We start from the raw sequence: 20,000 nt of genomic DNA on the forward strand, positions 1-20,000 counted from the left end.
ATTTCTGAGCCAGGTACTGATATAAAATTTGTATTATTTTTATAATTTCTCTCTTTCCGCGATTGTAAATATTTATTGCTTTTCTTTTTGTTCTTTTCAACATTCCCTCTGGATATCCAAGTTTGTCAAAGGTTTTCATAATGTAATCAAATTCGCCTTCTAGGTATTCATTACTACAGATTCGTAGTGCCCTGAGAAAAAATGACATAAAAGCACATAGGACATCTAATTCTTTAGTAGTTCATGCGGAAAAATTCGATCATTTACCAAACTGGAGAGAAGCTGAAGTGCTACATAAAGGTTTTGATAAATTCACTAGAAGAATTGTTGAATCAGCATATATTTCAACTAATAATTCATCGAATCATCGAGGAGGGTTTATCAATTTAGCTAAAGAAACTAGTATTTTAATTCTAAAACACGCCAGAAAAACGACCTTTCCCAAGTGTCCAAAAAGATAATTAGATTTAGTACATAAACTTCAACTGCAGTTCTACATACACTCTCTGAAGAAGTTCTACGCGAACGAAACGTTAGAGTGTTTAGGGTTCCGAGCCTTCCCCTGTGTTTATGTTCTCCATCATCCAAATAATTTGTCTAAAATACTTATGAATATACATATATATACATATATATGTATATATACATATATATTTATATGTATATATATATGTATATATATATGTGTGTGTGTGTGTATGTGTGTGTGTGTGTGTGTGTGTGTGTGTGTGTGTGTGTGTGTGTGTGTGTGTGTGTGTGATTTACCATGGTCATGGATCACGTGTTGGACTCGTGATCGACAGCTATTTTCCTCCCGGAAGAGAGCTCAAAGCTTATATGACCGATCTATGGGTAATGTTATGACCTTACACGCATACACACACCCAACTCCCTCCCCACGAGAGTTGGAGTAACGGCCGGCAGCACAGTGATACTGAAATTATTTCAGCCATGGGCGGGATTCGAACCCGAACAGCCGCAGTGGCAACCCGGAACTCTACCACTGCGCCACTGTGTTTGTGTGTGTGTGTGTGTGTGTGTAGTATATACAAATATGCAAAAACAGTAGAAACTGTCAGACAAATGTAAAAAGTATGAAGGGTGTTTGGAAGAATAAAAATTAGAGGAAACGGTGAGTTGTCATCTTTGCATCCGTGGCATGCAAATGGCACGTGAGTATACATTTGTATATGTTAGAAGTATGTTCATAAATACATATATCCTTATACATATATACATTTTTATATGTATACATGCCTGTAATAATCTGTTGTGGTTCTTCTCTTGTAGACGTTATGGCCGAGTCCACCAGACCCTCACGTCACACTCCGACACCTTCGTGAGCACAAAACCTCCACGAAGAGCGAGATCGACTCTCTTTCAGTTCGTTTACACATAGGTACTCATAGAGCAACTGGTGTGCAAAGCCTGGCCTTCAAGAATGCTGTGGACCTGTCTGTTTATTCTCTTCTTGGGGGATCTTGCGTAGGCGCGCGTCACGTCGGTATGTAAACAACGACTTTGTGGCGAGGCCGACTCGCCAACCCGGCTTCGCTGTCAATACACTTCACCAGATCTTTAGTCAGCCACGGAGTGTCAACGCTTAACACATAACCCTCATTTCCAGCTACGAGAGCGTGATGCCCCTTATGCCGATCAACGAGCTGCCGTGAAGTAGTCAACACTGACCTTAAATGACCTCACACAAGAAGAACAAAAGGCCTCTCGTCTTCTTGCAGGCGTAGACACAAAAAAATTGTATCTTACTCTTGTTTCCGGACACCTCAAAGATTTGTCGGAACAAGAAAAGAAACTTCTTCTAGAAACTTCTAAGCTTTGGCAAATGAAAAGGAGCCGAGAGTATTAGAAAACATATACATAGGAAGTTATAGAAGTCTATACGAATGTGACAAATCACGATGAGGCGGAAGCTAACGAGGACGACAATAGTGACGAAGAACCAAGAGGAAGAGTCCTCGTCGGCTACGAGCCGGACGAAGAAGAGGAGAGACTCTTTCAGATCGGAGCCAGAGTGAAGACTCAACCCAAGAAGAAACCAACCGGACTTCTCCAGAAACTCTTCAGCAAAGCTTCGGATGTTTTTGGCAAAGTGGCCGCTTTTTTCAGAGAGGTCACTTGGAAGGCCAAGTCGGCGATGCCCCGAGCGATTGTGCTGAAGGGCGGCCGAGGCTACTTCGTGCTACCGCCCCTCCTGGTGGAGATGCCCGTCGTCACTCTCGTCATGGACATCCAAGTCGGCGGGGATGGCGTGGTGGTGTCCAGGTGTAGCAACCCACAGTGTGACAAAGACACCGTCATACGGTTATCAGTGACAGGAGGAGTAAGCGCAAGCCTCTTTGTCCTGACAGCTGGACGGACATACACACTGACAGATGACAATATGCGCCTTGGTTCCTGGAACCGCATCTATGTGATCCTTTTGAGGAACAAAATATCTCTGTCAGTCAATAATGGGTTACCCAGGACGACTGCGGTACAGTGGGGGAGAAAGATTCTGCATCAGTTTTTCTTCACTATTATCGGGTCGTATGACTTAAAACTGCGAGCTTTCGAGGGTGCGATTGGAAACTTTGGCATCAACTCGAAGGCTTTCAACTTTTCCGAGTCCAGCATCGACCATAAGAGCATCAAGTATAAGGAAGTCTCGTTTACTGAGCAAATGCCAGAGGCTCTAGTCTCAGCGATCTTCGACGGCGACGACTACGTCAAGCTAAACTGCATAACACCTTTTGCTCTCTCCAGAATATTCTCTCTTAAAATGGACCTTCAAGGGGACCAAGAATAGGACGGAGAACTGATTCTTTTTGCACCATTTGACCAGAGACGTTCTGGAATAAAGACAGGTTGGGGCCTTGAAATCAAGGAAGGGAAAATTCGTTATTGCGAGGACATGGTCAAAGGAAGCCCTTGTTACATACTTACAGGTACGTCCACCAAGGGATACAGGACCCTTGTAGCTAAGTGGACAAATCAAAATAAAATGCTTTCGGTAGCTACAGGACGCAAAGACTAGAGTGAGACCAGTTACCAGTGGAGTACCGTTCGAACTATATACGGAGTTCCACCATGCTCCACCAATCTCTACTTCGGAGGAGTACCGAGGAAGTGGCAGGAGCCTATCAAAAGCCTCCGGACAAGCAAACCGGGCTATGAGGGCCGCTTGAGAAGAGTAGTGATCAACAGGAAGCGTGTGATTCGGTTTTACGAGATGGGGTCGCAAAACAACAACAGGTACTCGGTCTCCCTCCTCTCCAGACCTGTGCAGGAGAACTTCAAGCTCCCGGTATTCGTTCCCGTGCCCACCGAGACCAAGACCTCGAGGTCACTCTCGTGTAGCTACGCGGCCATCACCGCAGCCAACCCGAACCTCGGACTGGACGTGTTCTGGGTCAATTCATCAGGACATCGTCTGAAGGAAGACCTCAGTTCCGTGTCAGGTTCCTTCACCCATTTGAGAATTCCAGAAAGTTCTTCGGATGAGTGGGAGGGCTTGTACGCGTGTGTAGTGTCTCTTCCTGGTCTCGGAAGCCTTGTGCCGGCAGTCTTCGCCGTCTTTTATACGGACCACTTCGAAGCTCTGACCTACAAGGAGAAGACCTACTCGGCGACGGTAAACGGTACCGTCATCTGCGACAAGAAACTTGATGTCACCTGTGGTATTGTTGTGGAACGTGCTGAGGAGAAGGACATGACCCCTCGACTGCTGAGGAAATGGGATTATCACGAACAGACCAAGTAGTCGGCCTTGTACCTGAGCCAAGTGTTCCTTGCTTATCTCGTCGACAAGCCAATCCTATTAGGTGCCTACATTCTCTCTTCCTTTGCCTATGCGTTCACCCTCTTCCGATTCTATTTCGTGGTTCTTGTGCCCAGGAAGCGATGGATTGGTCGGCCGATCAGGCTCTTCATCGAGAAGTTTTTCATCTACACTGGAGATCGCAAGGCCATATGGAAACTCCTGCGCATGAAGCCTGAGGATAGACCGAAACGCCACAGGCTGCGCAAATGAAAGGAAAGTTTCTCACAGCGTAAGGCCAAGTGATGTGCAATAGATGACTCAGTGAAGGGTGAGCCACGACGAGTGTCACCGTAAGGCGACTTTCGTCGTCTTTAAGTAAACAATATACCATGTTCAACCAGCGTCGCCGTTGAGATGACGGTTGGCAATATATGTACTTGTGTGGATAGGAGGTAAAGGGAACACGGGCTGAGGGAAATACTTTTATTCCTGACTAGTTTCGCTTGAGTGGCTTCTTCAGAGGAATATAGTTTGAAGTCAAGTTGGTCAATATATATGGTATAAAAAGGAACGTGGCAAAGTGTCAGGTTGGTCCCCCACTCGACCTTATCTGTCGGTGTGACGAGCTATCGCAGCGGGTGGACCAATTATCCGACTGTTGGTATTTGCATGGCTGAAATGTCCGTCTGGATCAGGGGTATTTGAGTCCTGGACTCAAATACCCCAAAGGATTACTTTGCACCCTAGAGGAGAAGGCCCGTAATATACTACACAACAAAAGAAAAAAGTCCAACACTAAGTATTGGGTGGTCCCAAATTCCATTCTAACGAGAGACCTAAACAAAATCCTATCGTCCTCCAACATTCGTCTTGCGACTTCTACAGGTACGAAAGTGAAGGACCTTTTAATCAAGAAAAAAGACCCAACCTTAAATATAAACTGCGTAGTATACAAAATCCCGTGTGGTGGATGTGACAGGAAATACATCGGTGAGACAAGCAGAGGCTTAGACACCAGATTAAAAGAACGCCGAGTAGATGTAAGACACCACAGGGCTAGCAGTGCAATAGTAAACCATGTCGACGAAAGAGGCCATATACCGAAATGGGACCAGGCAAAAATTCTCATGGATAACATCACACGACAAGAAAGAAAGGCGATGGAGTCCGTTTTTATCAACATCCATGATGACATCAACAAGAGGACTGGGGATTTAATATGGGCTAAAGAAGAAGCACGCTTTGTCGTCATGAACAATATACACAAAGCTCCTGATCAAGAAGGACATTTCAGCCATGCGAATACCAACAGTCGGATAATTGGTCCACCCGCTGCGATAGCTCGTCACACCGACAGATGAGGTCGAGTGGGGGACCAACCTGACACTTTGCCACGTTCCTTTTTATGCCATATATATTGACCAACTTGACTTCAAACTATATTCCTCTGAAGAAGCTACTCAGGCGAAACTAGTCAGGAATAAAAGTATTTCCCTCAGCCCGTGTTCCCTTTACCTCCTATCCACATTCGTCACAATGTATATACAAATATATGTACTATCTACCCTAACCTATCCTAAGCTAAACAAAGGTCTCAGCAAAATCTCTAGAAATGGCTGAGATCCCGCTGATAGTGTTGTCTTATCTTACCTTTGGAAGCGTCGGGAACCATGAGCACTGCTGATCCGTAACCCTATTCTAATCAACCTCAGTCTGGACAAGGGTTTCTGTGATAGTAATCTTTCCGACAGTGTGCAGTAATATGTTTATCGTCTGTCATGCTTATCCTTTCCGTACAGTTTTGTTTATTTAGAGTCCAGGGAACAGAAATCAAAGGACAGTGGGAAGATGCAATTTGGCTTATTCGTTTACATCTTTCCAGTAGCCAGCCCTCAGCTGAATAAAACCATGACGTTAATTGAAACAAAATCATCAAATATAACGCTCAGAGGGAATCCAAGCAGAGCAGTCCTGTGGATTAGGGAGATGTAGTGGGATTGTAGGACCACTGACTTGTAAGGATATCGCCTGCTATATAAACGGTCCTACGTTCCGTTCATCAGGGAGCTCATGGGCGGAAAACAAGTAGCGGGAGGGATAGTCGCCGACAATCCGACCATGCGGAAGGTAATACTAGATTCAAATTTTATTCAATGGTATTATAGTAGTAGTAGGACACACTGGGTTTCACTTGAACTCTGATGATCACGCTTTGCGATAAGATTAAGATAGGCAACGCGTATCTCTAAGCCGGTGGGAGAAGGCTTAATAATGTTTTTTGATAAGTAGGAAGGGAGGAGAGGAGTGTGGTTGGTGGAGAGGAAAATCGGGAAGAGTAGGTTGATAGATATACAGGCAAGCAATTACGTAGGCAAGTTATATATATATATATGTGTGTGTGTGTGTGTGTGTGTGTGTGTGTGTGTGTTTGTGTGTGTAGTACATTTTAGAAAAAAAAACATTACTTTTAGAGATAGTCGAAAAGAAAGAGAAAAAAGAAATAGATAAATAAATAAAAAAAATGGAACAATAATCATAAGAGATGGAATGGAACTTCACTTTGAAAGCAACTGTCAAATTTTACTAAATTGAAACTGTAGAGTATTTTAGTTGTAAACGCTTCAACTCAACTAATCTTGTGGAATTAAAACAGCTATTGTAAATCGCAACTAAAGATAAAGTGGATATATATCATATCTAGGCGTTGACATTTTTTTGTGATGCTGTCCCTCTGGAGATTGTAACCTGCTAGGGTGAACTTGCAATTTGTTTAACAACATTGAAAAATAAACTGAAGATTATAATTTGTAATTTGTGAGAAACTATAAATTGACAGTAAATACCTTTGAATTGTTTTATTTGTTTTATTTTATTTTCTTGGGTGTTTGTTTTTGTGCAGATGTGGACTGAACATTAATTATCCTGATACTTTCAGTCAGACTCGAATTCGGATCTTGCAATTTTGAAATGGGGTGTAGTCGGTTCACAGAATATGTTCGGTTGTGCAAAAAAAAAAAACCGAATGGGTCCATATGCTCCTTTACTATCTATTTATTCATTTACTTTTCTCATATATTCATCTATCTACTTATTCACTTATTTATTCATTTACTTATCTACTCATTAATTAATCGATTAACCAATTCATTTATTCTTGTATGTTTTAATTTGATGATACCGGAGACTTAACGCGACTAGCCACAACTACAAATATACTTTGACAAAAATAATGCACTAGACACCCATCTATTCATTTATTTTTCTATTTATTAATTTATTAACTTATTCAATTATTTGTTCATTTACTTCAGTAGTCGGCGAACAGGGGTAAATTACCTTAAATGGGGTAATTTGGAAATTTTGGGGGGTAATGGAGGTGCTGAGTGAGGGAAACTAATATGAAAGTTGGAGAAAAAGAATGCATCGAGGATCCTACGATCTTTCAAACTACGGAAACGGAGAAATATCAGTATTGAAACTGCTTCATCAGTATTGAATCAGTACTGAAACTGTTTTTAACCCTCAGTGAGACCGCTTTTGCGTTGTTGTCTTGGTGGTGGCATTTGCTCCTTGACTTATCAGTCTTTATTTAGCCCCTCGTCATCTACCTGGTGGATTTTTTACCTGGCGTGTTAAGCAAGGGAGGAACAACCACGATCATAGGTAAGGGAGGCCTGGATAAGATGAAGAAGAACAGGAGAGAAAGGTGACGTCATGGAGTGGCTGGCTGGATGATTATGCTTGATTTTAACTAGCATTTCCCTGATATTGAGTTTGTTGTATCAAAGATGAAACAGTATCATTTGTCCAAAGCCTGAGGGAGCTTATATGAAAATATTTAAGATTTTAATCTGATGTTAAAACATTAAAGTTTTTTTTCAATATTTGTTTTCCTTATTTTTATTTGTGTTCCATTCTTATGTCAGAAAGGATAAGCATTTTCCCCATAATAATGGATTCAATAACATTTTCTTATTTTGTTTTTGTACGAATTTAAAATACATTATGGTTTTGCTTGTGTTGTGTACCATATAATGCTAAAAAGATTGTTTTATTTCTATTTATAGATATATGATTTCCTACGATTTTTTTTATTTACTATTTCCATTCCAAAAAGACAGACTTTTATTTACTAATGATAGATGAAATTAACGATTAAACATTTTCTCAATATATATTTTTTGTTTGTTTATCATCTATGAATTCTATAAGTAAATTGGTTTGTCCACCAGAGTACTTCAAAGTGTGGGATAAATTCATTTTACTACAAATTATTTTGGGGTAACACACAAAAAAGATACCCGACCCCTGATTTACTTATCCATTTGATGATACCGAGGACTCAGCGCGACTGGTCACAAATACACCTTGACAAAGACAATATATTATATAGTAACCCACACGGATTACATCGAGATACTTCCCTAGGGCCGGGGGACAAGAATAGCGCAACCATGTTCCCCTGCATTTAGAAGGTGACTCATTGAGGCAAAAAGAGTGTCTACAGACACTTTTTTTTTTCTCTTTGTATCGCTCGTTTGTGTGCGTGCGTTCGTACGTGCTTTTGTGTGTTTGCACTTCCCTGAGGAATTACAATTTTGTGTTTCCCAAAGAACGATAAAAGTTGCCGTAGGTCTGATAACAACAAGGCTTCCTGGTTTGACAGTGGGTTTGTTTACGTGGGTAAAATGACACCCTCCCCTCTTCCCCCCTCCCCGTCCTCTCACCCCCCCTCACCCCCCGCGGACACTTGACCCTCTTCAATTCGGTGACTCGCTGATGGTCAATGACGCGCGTCGGGCGGCGTCACCTTACTGAGGGTGTAACACATCTTAGCTCGACGTCATAATTTTGTGAATGATAAATGTTGTTTTGTGTTTTGGTGAATTCTGGAAAACCGCGGCCCCATAGAAGCTGGGAACTGTCTTCGTGCCTACCCATAGATCACACACACACACACACACACACACACACACACACACACACACACACACACACACACACACACACACACACACACACACACACACACACACACACACACACACACACACACACACACACACACACACACACACACACACACACACACACACACACACACACACCTCTCATGGCGCTGTGGTTAGAGCTCTGGCTTGCCACTACGGAGGTCCGGGTTCGATCCTCGCCCGGGGCTGAAATAATATCAGTATCGCAGCGCTGAGGGGTGTTACTCCAACTCTCGTGGGCGGGGAGTTGGGGGTGTGTGTGTGTGCAAGGTCATAGCATTACCCATAGATCGGACCTACGAGCTCTGAGCTCTCTTCCAGGAGGGAAATAGCTGTCGATCACGAGTCCAACACGTGATCCAAAGACCAAGTGAAAGTGAATACACACACGCACACACACACACACACACACACACACACACACACACACACACACACACACACACTCACACACACACACACACACACACACACACGGCTCGGTGGCGGATTGGTAAAGCACTGGCCTCACAAGCCAGAGAACCGGGGTTCGATTCCCCGGTCGGGCGGATATAAGTTGGGTTTGTCTCCTTTCACGTGTAGCCCCTGTTCACCTAGCAGCGAGTAGGTACGGGACGTTAGTCAAGGAGTTGTGACCTTGCTGTCCCGGTGTGTGGTGTGTGAGTGGTCTCAGACCTACCCAGAGATCGGCTAATAAGGAGCTCTGAGCTCACTGCCGTAGGGTGGTGTCTGGCTGTCTCGACAGAGACTGCAGCAGATCCGAGGTGAATACACACACTCACACACACACACACACACACACACACACACACACACGATTCGAGGCACAATTGGTAGAGTTCCCGGCTGCCACTACGGCGGTCCGGGTTCGAATCCCGCCCAGGGCTGAAATAATTTCAGTATCGCTGCACTGCGGGTCGTTACTCCAACTCTCGTGGGTGGGGAGTTTAGGGGGGGGGTGCGCGTGTAAGGCCACAGCATAACCCATAGATCGGTCATATATGATCTCTGAGCTCTCTTCTGGGAGGGAAATAGCTGTCGATTACGAGTCCAACACGTGATCCAAGACCATTGTGAATCACACACACATACACACACGGCTGGATGGTGTGGCGGATCCGCAGTCGACCGCTAATTCAATGATCCGAGTTCGAGCCTCGTCCAGGGCTGAGAATTTCAGTATCACTGTACCGAGAGCCTGCACTTCAATTCTGGTGGGCAAGAAATTGGATATGTTTGTGCGTGCGTATGTGTGTGCGTGTGTGTGTGTGTGTGCGTGTGTATGTGTGTACAGTATGTAAGGTCACTGCATTACCCACAGATCGGGCCATATAGGAGCTCTGAGTTTTCATCCGGAAGGGTAATACTTATCGATTATGACTCTAAGTCCGCGATGAACACACATGCACGCACGCACGCACGCACACACACACACTGTATCGAACCCACTGAGCGCTTGAAAGTTGAATTAAATCTGCAAGCTGTTACTATCCCCTCTGAGCAAAGGATCGGTGTTTATATATGTGCGTGTGTGTGTATGTTTGTATACATGTGTATATGGTAAGGTGACCTGCAGGAAAGGTCATTAAGGTCATCCCGAAGCTTAGTGATACTCACCACTCGAGGCTGAAGTAACGATTACAAGGAAGTTGATCAGATCGTATTTGCGCGTAAACAACACATTTAGCGACACAGATTTTTCTCCGTTTGAATAGATCCCCGAGCTTTCGCTCTCTCAAGAACTCTAGACAGTATTTCATTCCGTTATTCTTGCTCCAAATTATCTTAATTCTAAACGAAGTATTTTGCTGATGTTTGAATATGTTGTTTATGTCGTGATACGGTTTAACAGTATTTACATTCTGATTCGAATGCGATCCTATTCTCCTTCGTGCTTACAAAAGCAAGTTGATGAAAGAGGATTTGAAATCTTATAACATGTACTAAGTAGATCGAATAGCATCTCTTTAAATTCACCTGTGCACTTATATCTACTGATAATATTTAGTCTTTTTGTTGAGACTGTGTCGGGGCGATATGCGTCATTCTAGAAAGACGTCAAGAAGAATGTAAATCACTAGAGATCATGTGATCTTAGAACTTTTCGGACATCTGTGTGAACTTGGGATTTGAACCTGTAGCATTTCGTGCCCCAGTTATACATCACAGTCAAGTTATGGAATATTATCACTTTATTGTTTCTGAAATATTGCAAGCAAATAAAATGTACCTAGTGATTTCTTTAAGTATTTAAAGAAACTTTTCATACACCTAAAATAAAAGGGAACTATCACACTCCACATGTTGGTATTGATAAGAGTCACCGTTTAAGGGGAAGAAAAAAACTCTCATACTTTTCCAGTAAGTAAATAAACAAGATAAAATGAAAAATAAAAACATGGATTACTACGTCAAGGCCACAGCAATAACAGGCTCACGATATTTTTATTTCCTTGTTTATCTCCCGCTGATAAAACTAGCGAGGGGGGCCACCTGTAATCCTTGGGGCTGGGGGAGGGGGAGGGGGAGGGGGAGGGGGGGTCTGAGAGCGGCCCAGGGCTGACAAAGGCAGAAGATCAACAGCCGTAAGCAAGGTAAGACCATTTAACCACATTAACTCAAGTTGCATTAGTCATTAACTTCCTTTCATACCGTTTAGTCTGTATTGCAGCCAGTATTCTAGTGGTAGAGAGTTTCAACAACACCCAAACAGACCAGAGTTACGAAGCTCTTTTTTTTATTTATTTATTTATTTATGTTTAAGACTACTTTCCCGTTTTTGTACCTCTTCGCTTAAGGTGTAATGTAACCAATATTTCAGTGGGTCCCTACCCCTTTTCACAAACACCCCTATGGACCCATGTCACGATGAGATTAATCTCCAGTTTCGAAAAGATAATATTTAATTGATACTTAATATTTAATATAATAATTAATTTTTAATATCTAATATTTAATTAATATTCAATTAATATTTAATTAATACTCTGTCCTGCTAACCACCTCAAATCTCTCCTTTAACACCTCTACAACTCCATCTAAGAACAGACTCGCTGATATCATCGAGTGGCATTTTTTTGTGTGTGTATTTCTTGTTACCGCCAGGCTATTCTATTTATCTCCGCGGGATTATAAACTTGATTAACCCCTTTGCTAGCCAGGTGCCACTTCTAGTTAAATGAAATCTCTTGACATTATCCAGAAAACGATATCTAAAGTCAATGTTGCGAAGGAGCTAATAAAAACGCTCCTCCTCCCCCGCCTTCATCACGTGTTCTCAGCCTCAAAATAAACTGAGACGCAGGCGACACAGGCAACGCAGCGCAGTGCAAAGGCAGAATTCCTGTTGCTGAATTGAAATACAGTTTTAATTTCTCTCTCATTTGAAATGATGAGGTAGTACATCTAGAAGTATTTCAAGTGAAAAAGAAGTTTAAACTCTTCTTTAGTTCAACAACAGGAAGTCTGTCTTTGCTCTGTGCTGCGTCGCCTGTGTTGGTGCGTCTGTAGCCAGCATATAAAGTGTCCCCTTAAAAGACTCATACGCTCGCCATGTGCCGTGCCTCCGGACCAATTTAAAGGCTATGGTCACCCCTTAGCACGGGACTTGTATTTATTCATTTCATGCTTTTGTATATGTATATTTTCACTAACCATAATAAAATCACCAAGGATGCGTCATCAACAACGAAGGCCTCAACCATCGATGACTCACTTGACAGACTTTGTTCTTGCAAAATCAAAAGGGGACAGAGCTCCATCCTATGAAATACGATGACGCATTTTATTGATTTAATTATGGCTGGCGACAATAAGAGGTGGATGGTGATCCGATCGAGGAAGGAAAGGGAAGCCATGGGTGACAGAGCTCAATAACTATAGGAAATCGAAATATAAAAGATGTCGGTACTCTAGGTATTTCTCGCTAGCATGCTACTTGATTTTGCTACTTCGTTTGAGTTGAAACAACTTCGGTTACGCTCTTTTGTTTTTCAAAATGTCCAAGTGTCAAATTAATCTTGTGTCATATAGTGAGAAATCAAATCTATACGAATGTTAGACATGTTATTGAGATGCTGTTACGGAAGTCTAGAATATCGTAACCTAAGTCGTTTTTACTCAAACGAAGTAGAAAAAGCAAGTAGCATGCTGCCCTAGTGTGCCACTACCTTTTGATATCTGATGCTGGATTTGGATGCGGATGACGAAGGAAACTGGAAAGAGCACGAAAATCAAAGGAATTTTAGACAAGCCGTCAGGTGCTGGAATATTTGGAAAAAGGTGAATCTATCAAAATAATGTTCCTCCGTCTAGTTTTTCTAGCAACTTGATAGCTAATGCGTGTGAAAGGATTGTGAAAGGTGAGCCACATATCTAGAAAAGTTGAGCATCTTGGCAGACAACCAAATCAATTTCAGAAATGGAAGATAATACGTATCAAATCGGTTGAGGTATTTCTCGAGGGTGGTTGATGTGGTACAAGTAAGGGCCGGTAGATTGTGTGTATATAGATCAGGTGAAAGCATTTGATAATGATAACAATAATGATAATGACAAATTATAGTGATAGTAATAAAAGTAATAATGACTGATATTGATAAAAAATAATAATAACGATATTAGTAATAACTATAGTAATAATGATAATAATAATAATGATAATAAATGTAATAATAATGATGATAATGATGATAATAATAATGATAATAATGATGATAAAAATATTATGAAAATTATGATTATGATGATGATGATGACGATGATGATGATGATGATGATGACGATGATTATGAAGATGATGATAATAATAATAACAATAATGATAATTATCATAATAGTACTAATGTCGATTACCTACATCATAGCTTTGAACAATGTCGCCTGCTTTCACTTCAGCCGGATGCTTTTCACTCTTGTATATAAAACGTCGACATTTTTTCTATTCAAGTATTCCTCAGGGTCAAAGCTGTAACCTAATACTTTACACAGTTCTTTATCTTTCAGCCAATTTTGAAGGAGTTTAGATTTTTTTTTCAAAGAAGAATGGAAAAGCATTCTGATATAGCAGTTGATTTTTTTTTTATGTTTATCGTTTCTTCCACATATGAGGTACTAATGTAGCCGTTCGTTGATCTGCACATATAATCTAGAATAAACTAATCTAAATTAGATTAGTTTAGTGGATTATAGGGATTTTCTTTATGCCAAATTAGGAGGAAGCATTAATGCTCTCAGTTTACTAATAGTATTTATATATTGAGAGATGATAATGAGTGCGTGATCTTTGTTTTTCCTATAGATGAAATAAACACTTTCGATTATATAGGATCGTTACAAATAAATAATATATATATATATATATATATATATATATATATATATATATATATATATATATATATATACATACATATACCAAGGCTTTTTCCCCCTTCCAAGGGAGGTAGCCAAAAAGGGAAAGGCATAAAAACACTCCCACCCATTTCATCCCTAAATACACTCCACACCCCTCCCACCCTCCCTCTCATCTGAGCACCTCCTGGATGACGGGTCATCCCTGCACCCTGCCCACCGCCCTGGGTCAGAAGCAGTGTCGCAAGACACAGTACATCCACAGCAAGGCCGCTTCATTTAATCGGCGATCCCCCCTCTCCGTCCCCCTTTGCATATAAGGCGAGGACGGGGAGAAATCCCTTCGGGTTGCGTCAAAATTTACTCACACATACTACCCCCCCCCCCCGCCCATTCCTCCTCATGCAGTCACAACGTCATCCATATACAACCATTCTCCACTCACCTCTGTCTTCCGTCCTCTCCCTTCCTTCCTCAACAGACATTCCCCTCTTCCCCAAAGCCCCCTTCACCCCATCCATCCACCTCATCCTAGGACATCCCCTCATGTTCACTCCCTCCACATCTGCCTTCCATACCTCTTTTACTAGTCTTTCTTCACTCATTCTTTCCATGTGTCCAAACCATCCTAATATTCTTTCATCAACCCTATCTCCCAAATCCTTTTTCACCCCTGTTCTCCTCCTCACCTCCTCATTTCTCACTCTATCCAGCCTAGTAACCCCCACAATACTTCTCAGACACCTCATCTCAAACACATTCAAACTCCTTCTCTCTTCTTCTCTTATGTCTATTTCCGTATACTCATATTTGTCATTCTTTTTCGATGCGTATAGTTTATTTATATAAAAAATCCAGTAGATGCAAACCAATCAAACAGTGAATAATAATGATAAATTAATAGATAAGTAAATAAAGAAATCAAATTAACTAAATAAACAAATAAATAGGAGAGCAACTTTCAAGCAACCAAAGAAAACAATACAATCACTGGTAGATGTTTTCCCCAAATCATTATTATTATTATTATTATTATTATTATTATTATTTTTTTTTTTTTTTTTTTTTTTTTTTTTTTTTTACATTTTTTATGAATATGCAGACGTTATCGCCTGTTATCTCGTAGAGCTCTGCGACCTAACCAAACAAAATCTCAATTCCTGATTAAGGTATTCTATTTATAGTATAATGAAGACAAGGACGCTCACTGCCCAACCGGTAAGAGTATTGGTACTCATGGTTGTTCGAATTCTACATGACACCACGTGACTTCGTAGTAAAGGGAGACTACAATAAATGTCAACTGAGAAGATTTGGATTTCTTTATTTTTTGTTATTTCATGTATGAAAATATAACGTAGAAGAAGTTAGAACACTAAAATGCACGTTTCTAGCATTTTATAGTCTTTATTTTATCCAAATAACATGATCTTAAAAGTCCCTGATAGCAGAGGAACTTGTCAATGTTGTAGTTACATTTTCCACCGCTAGGGCAGCTGATGACGTAAGGTTTGTTGTTTACATTCTTGGACATCTCCAGTAATACGAAAGTGACGTCACATCGAATGAAGAAGATTTATCGGATTTGGATGCCAAGTTTCATGTTCACAGGAAAAAGTTTCAAGGATTCATGAATTACAAATTGTTTTTATCTGTGATAAGTTACAATAAAACAGGCCTATGTAGAAAAAAATAGAGAAATCATATGACTGAAAAGGAGAGGAAGGCTAGCAAAAGATACTCGCAGACATGTCTGTAAAATTATCTGCCATATATAACGGGTGCTGTGGTGGAAGAAAAGCCATCAATCATATATCTGGTACTGTCACTATGGTCACTTTCACATTCCATCTCAACTTCGCTGGTAGTAGTACTTGCAGAAGGTGAATATTCATCATGGGCACTTTATAACAACTGAAAAAAAAAATCATTAAGTCTATATCAGTAACAATTCCTCCCTCCTGGTACTGGATAATTAGGCTTAATTCCTGCTGGGGTGGTGGTGGTGGTGGTGGGGAGATTCCACTTGTTTGACTCTCAAAAAACAGACTTTAATGCGGTTGACTCCAATTGACAAGACGTGGTCATAGGCCTATTATGGAAGCCCCTGTCATCATGGTCATGATTGTCACCTTAGCTAGCCTATGTCATGATTGTACCCCTAATCTGTTTAGGTCTAGCCCAAAGATCGTTAGTCAAGCCTAACGGTGCTTGTTAACGATTGTCAGTGACAGCGTAGAACACAGGCCTATATATACACATTACACAGACATACACTTACCTCCAGGCGTTGTCTTTTTTCAATAGCAGTGCTCCTTCGACGGCGTTTGCTTGCCGAACCTGGGGACTTGTCGATGACAAAAATTGTCGGTGTTACATCTTCGTTTAGAATGGGCTTCATGCTAATTCCTATTGACTCGGCAAGGCCAGGGTCTCGAGTGTACTGTTTTGTTTTGTTTTGTTTTTCGAAGTGTTTCGAACAGTTTCGCTTTTAATTTAGGCTTCTATGACTCGTGCCGTCTGCACCGAATGATCCAGTCCTTTTTGCGAACAGGATTTTTCGGAAAAGAATGAAAATGAAGTCCATCCGAAGCAGAATGTTTCGTCGAATCTCTGTTGTAATTTGCGGCGACACAATAAATATTTTTAAAACTAAATACTTGATAAAACCTTGCTAACACACGGAATATGACAGATCATTGATCAAGTTGACAGCGCAGCCCGCATTTTATAGTGCACGTATATAGATGCATCAGAATGTAAACAGCGAAGTTGACGTCACAGCCTTACAAGAACAAAGATCCGTGAAGGAAAGTTCGTCTGCTACCGATATTTTGATAGACCTTTTTATCCTTTTTATCACACTGCGTAATAATTAGGATTTATTTTTGTATTATTTTATCAAAAAGTGACTAAGCCATACATCTAGCAAATATTCACAACCTCTTTGAAAACCTTCTTAGTTGACGTCAAAACGAAAGATACAGTGTAGATGGTTGTGTCCTTACATTTATTTATTTATTTATCTATTTATTCATCTATTATTCAATTATTTATTTATTTATTTGTTTATCATTATGAACCACTTTCATATCTATCCAAAGTATTTGGAATCCATGAGATATAAGTTTAGCCACCCTACCTTAGTAAGGGGCTAAGTCATAGGCTTTATTGAAATCACCTTGAATCTATAATCTTGGTGTTATCATCAGCTGATCCTTCATATCTTTGGTTTTTCATGCAAGAGACCCTGTGATTGATTATAATCAATCACAGGGTCTCTGCTCTTTTGGTGATATCTGACAGCACTTCATATAACTGTTTCATGACTATTTCATAAATATTTTCATAAGTATTTCGTAAGTAATGGAATGAAACACCTAGGGCTATAGCTTTCTGACTTCTGATTTTGCCTTTTTTTTAACAGAAGTATTTTTTCTCTCTTTCAATCCATCAAGTATGGTACCAGTCGTCCACTAGATTTTCTCTTCCTGAAATTATTCACTTCATGTTAACGTTATTTCTATATTCTTACTTCTAACATGTCAACTCTTGGCCAGTCATCAATACTCATTTTACTATAACTTTGCAGTACCGTAGAAATTTACTTTCCTATGTTTGCTAGTTCAGGAACTAAGTTAAGATAGGAAACAAATGACATACGACCATTTCACATTCTCACCTTTGACATCACCTACTTTATGTATCATTCGTGAATTGATCAATGAATTTCAAAGTATTCGACACGTGTTCCAATACCCACCACCCTGTTCGTACGTTGGATGATTTATAGACTGAGCTCAGCGGATGAGATATCGGTTCTTATTCCTGGAAGGTTTTGCGTGTCAATTCTTTCTTACAGGCGAGTGCGACGTTTCCACATTCTCCTATTGTCTCTTCGACCTGCGGTAACCCTTTGGGTCCAATTTTGAATCTTACTATCTGTGTGTGTGTGTGTGTGTGTGTGTGTGTGTGTGTGTGTGTGTGTGTGTGTGTGTGTATTCACTTGGTCTTTTGGATCACGTGTTGGACTCGTGATCGACAACTATTTCCCTCCCGGAAGAGAGCTCAGAGCTCGTAGGTCCGATCTATGGGTAATGCTATGACCTTTCACACACACACACCCCCAACTCCCCGCCCACGAAAGTCAGAGTAACGACCAGAAGCGCAGCAGTACCGAAATAATTTCGGCCCTGGGCAGGATTCGAACCAGGAGCTGCGGGCCACTTTCGTGTGTGTGTGTGTGTGTGTGTGTGTGTGTGTGTGTGTGTGTGTGTGTGTGTGTGTGTGTGTGTGTGTGTGTTACTTAACCAGGCTTCCTTAAATATGTATTATTGACAAAAATTGAATATCGAGATCCTACCTGTCATATGATTGTATCCTTTAATATATGGATGTTTTTATGCACACCTTTCATACATTGTATTACATTGTGTGTGTGTGTGTGTGTGTGTGTGTGTGTGTGTGTGTGTGCATGTGTATGGGTACGCGCGCGCGCGTGTGTGTATGTATGTGTGCATGCGTATGGGTATACATGTGTGTGTGTATTCACCTTGGTTTTTGGATCACGTGCTGGACTCGTAATCGACAGCTATTTCCCTCCCGGAAGAGAGTTCAGAGCTCGTATGACCGATCTATGGGTAATGCTGTGACCTTACACGCACACACACACACCCAACTCCCCGCCCACGAGAGTTGGAGTAACAACTCGAAGTGCAGCGATACTGAAATTATTTCAGCCTGGGCAGGATTCGAACACAGACCGCCATAGTGACAGTCAGGGACTCTATCAACCGCACCACCGAGAGAGAGTGAGAGAGTGTGTGTGTGTGTGTGTGTGTGTGTGTGTGTGTGTGTGTGTGTGTGTGTGTATGTGTGTGTGTGTGTGTATGGGCACGCGCGCGCGCGCGCGTGTGTGTATGTATGTGTGCATGCGTGTGTGTGTATGTGTGTGTGTGTGTGTGCGTGTGTGTGTGTGTATATGTGTGTGTGTGTGTGTATGAGTGTGTGTGTGTGTGTGTGTGTGTGTGTGTGTGTGTGTGTGTGTGTGTGTGTGTGTGTGTATGGGTACGCGCGCGCGTGTGTGTATGTATGTATGTATGTATGCGTATGGGTATACGTGTGTGTGTGTGTGTGTGTGTGTGTGTGTGTGTGTGTGTGTGTGTGTGTGTGTGTGTGTGTTTACCTAGTTGTATTTACCTAGTTGTATTTTACGGGAAGGGGAGCTATGCTCGTGGGGTCCCGTCTTCATATCTCATTTTATCTAAACTATTTTTAAATTCATGATATGTGTGTGTGTGCGTGCGTGTGCGTGCGTGCGTGCGTGTGTGTGTGTGTGTGTGTGTGTATGTGTGTGTGTGTGTGTGTGTGTGTGTGTGTGTGTGTGTGTGTGTGTGTGTGTGTGTGTGTGTGTGTGTGTGTGTGTGTGTGTGTGTGAAATAACAACGACGGTAATGTAATGTTGAATGCTCTCTGTCCGCGCTAACAACGTTTTCCGGTAATGTCGTATGCCGAAAGGGATTACGGGTGGCAAGAGACATGGAACTGCCTAGTGTATGCTTTATGGTCTCTCGCAGTCTCCTCCTTTCTTATTTTCTCATGTTTTGAATTACGACAAAATCATATAAGTAAGAAAGGCAGAACTGTCAATGGTGAAGCTGCAGGAAATATAGGCGAGGGAACAATGTCTTTTAGATAAAGGATAAATGGAAGAAGACAGGGGAATGATAACAATGGGAAGGTCACCAAGAACGAGCAAAGTACCGTGAAAAGGAGGGACAAATTCCAGATAATTGGAGACTAGACATATATGTCATCACCGTATAAATGGAAACGAGACGAAGAGAATGTGAGAGGTAAAATGAAATAATTGTCTTAGTTATACCAGGAAAGGTAAA

The 20,000-nt window shown here is 41.3% G+C and overlaps 1 protein-coding gene across 1 annotated transcript in view; it reads left to right on the top strand.

Annotated features, from left to right (window-relative positions):
- The first annotated feature begins 11,270 nt into the window (after positions 1–11,270).
- Positions 11,271–20,000, top strand: part of LOC143032821 (juvenile hormone esterase-like) — a 55,670-nt gene continuing 46,940 nt past the window's right edge. The window contains exon 1 of the mRNA XM_076197902.1: positions 11,271–11,345. The gene's annotated coding sequence lies outside the window, so the exon portion shown is untranslated. The remainder of the gene's footprint in view (positions 11,346–20,000) is intronic.

Source organism: Oratosquilla oratoria, chromosome 14 (genome assembly GCF_046742065.1).
Source record: "Oratosquilla oratoria isolate Oo_2021 chromosome 14, ASM4674206v1, whole genome shotgun sequence".
Taxonomy (NCBI): domain Eukaryota; kingdom Metazoa; phylum Arthropoda; class Malacostraca; order Stomatopoda; family Squillidae; genus Oratosquilla; species Oratosquilla oratoria.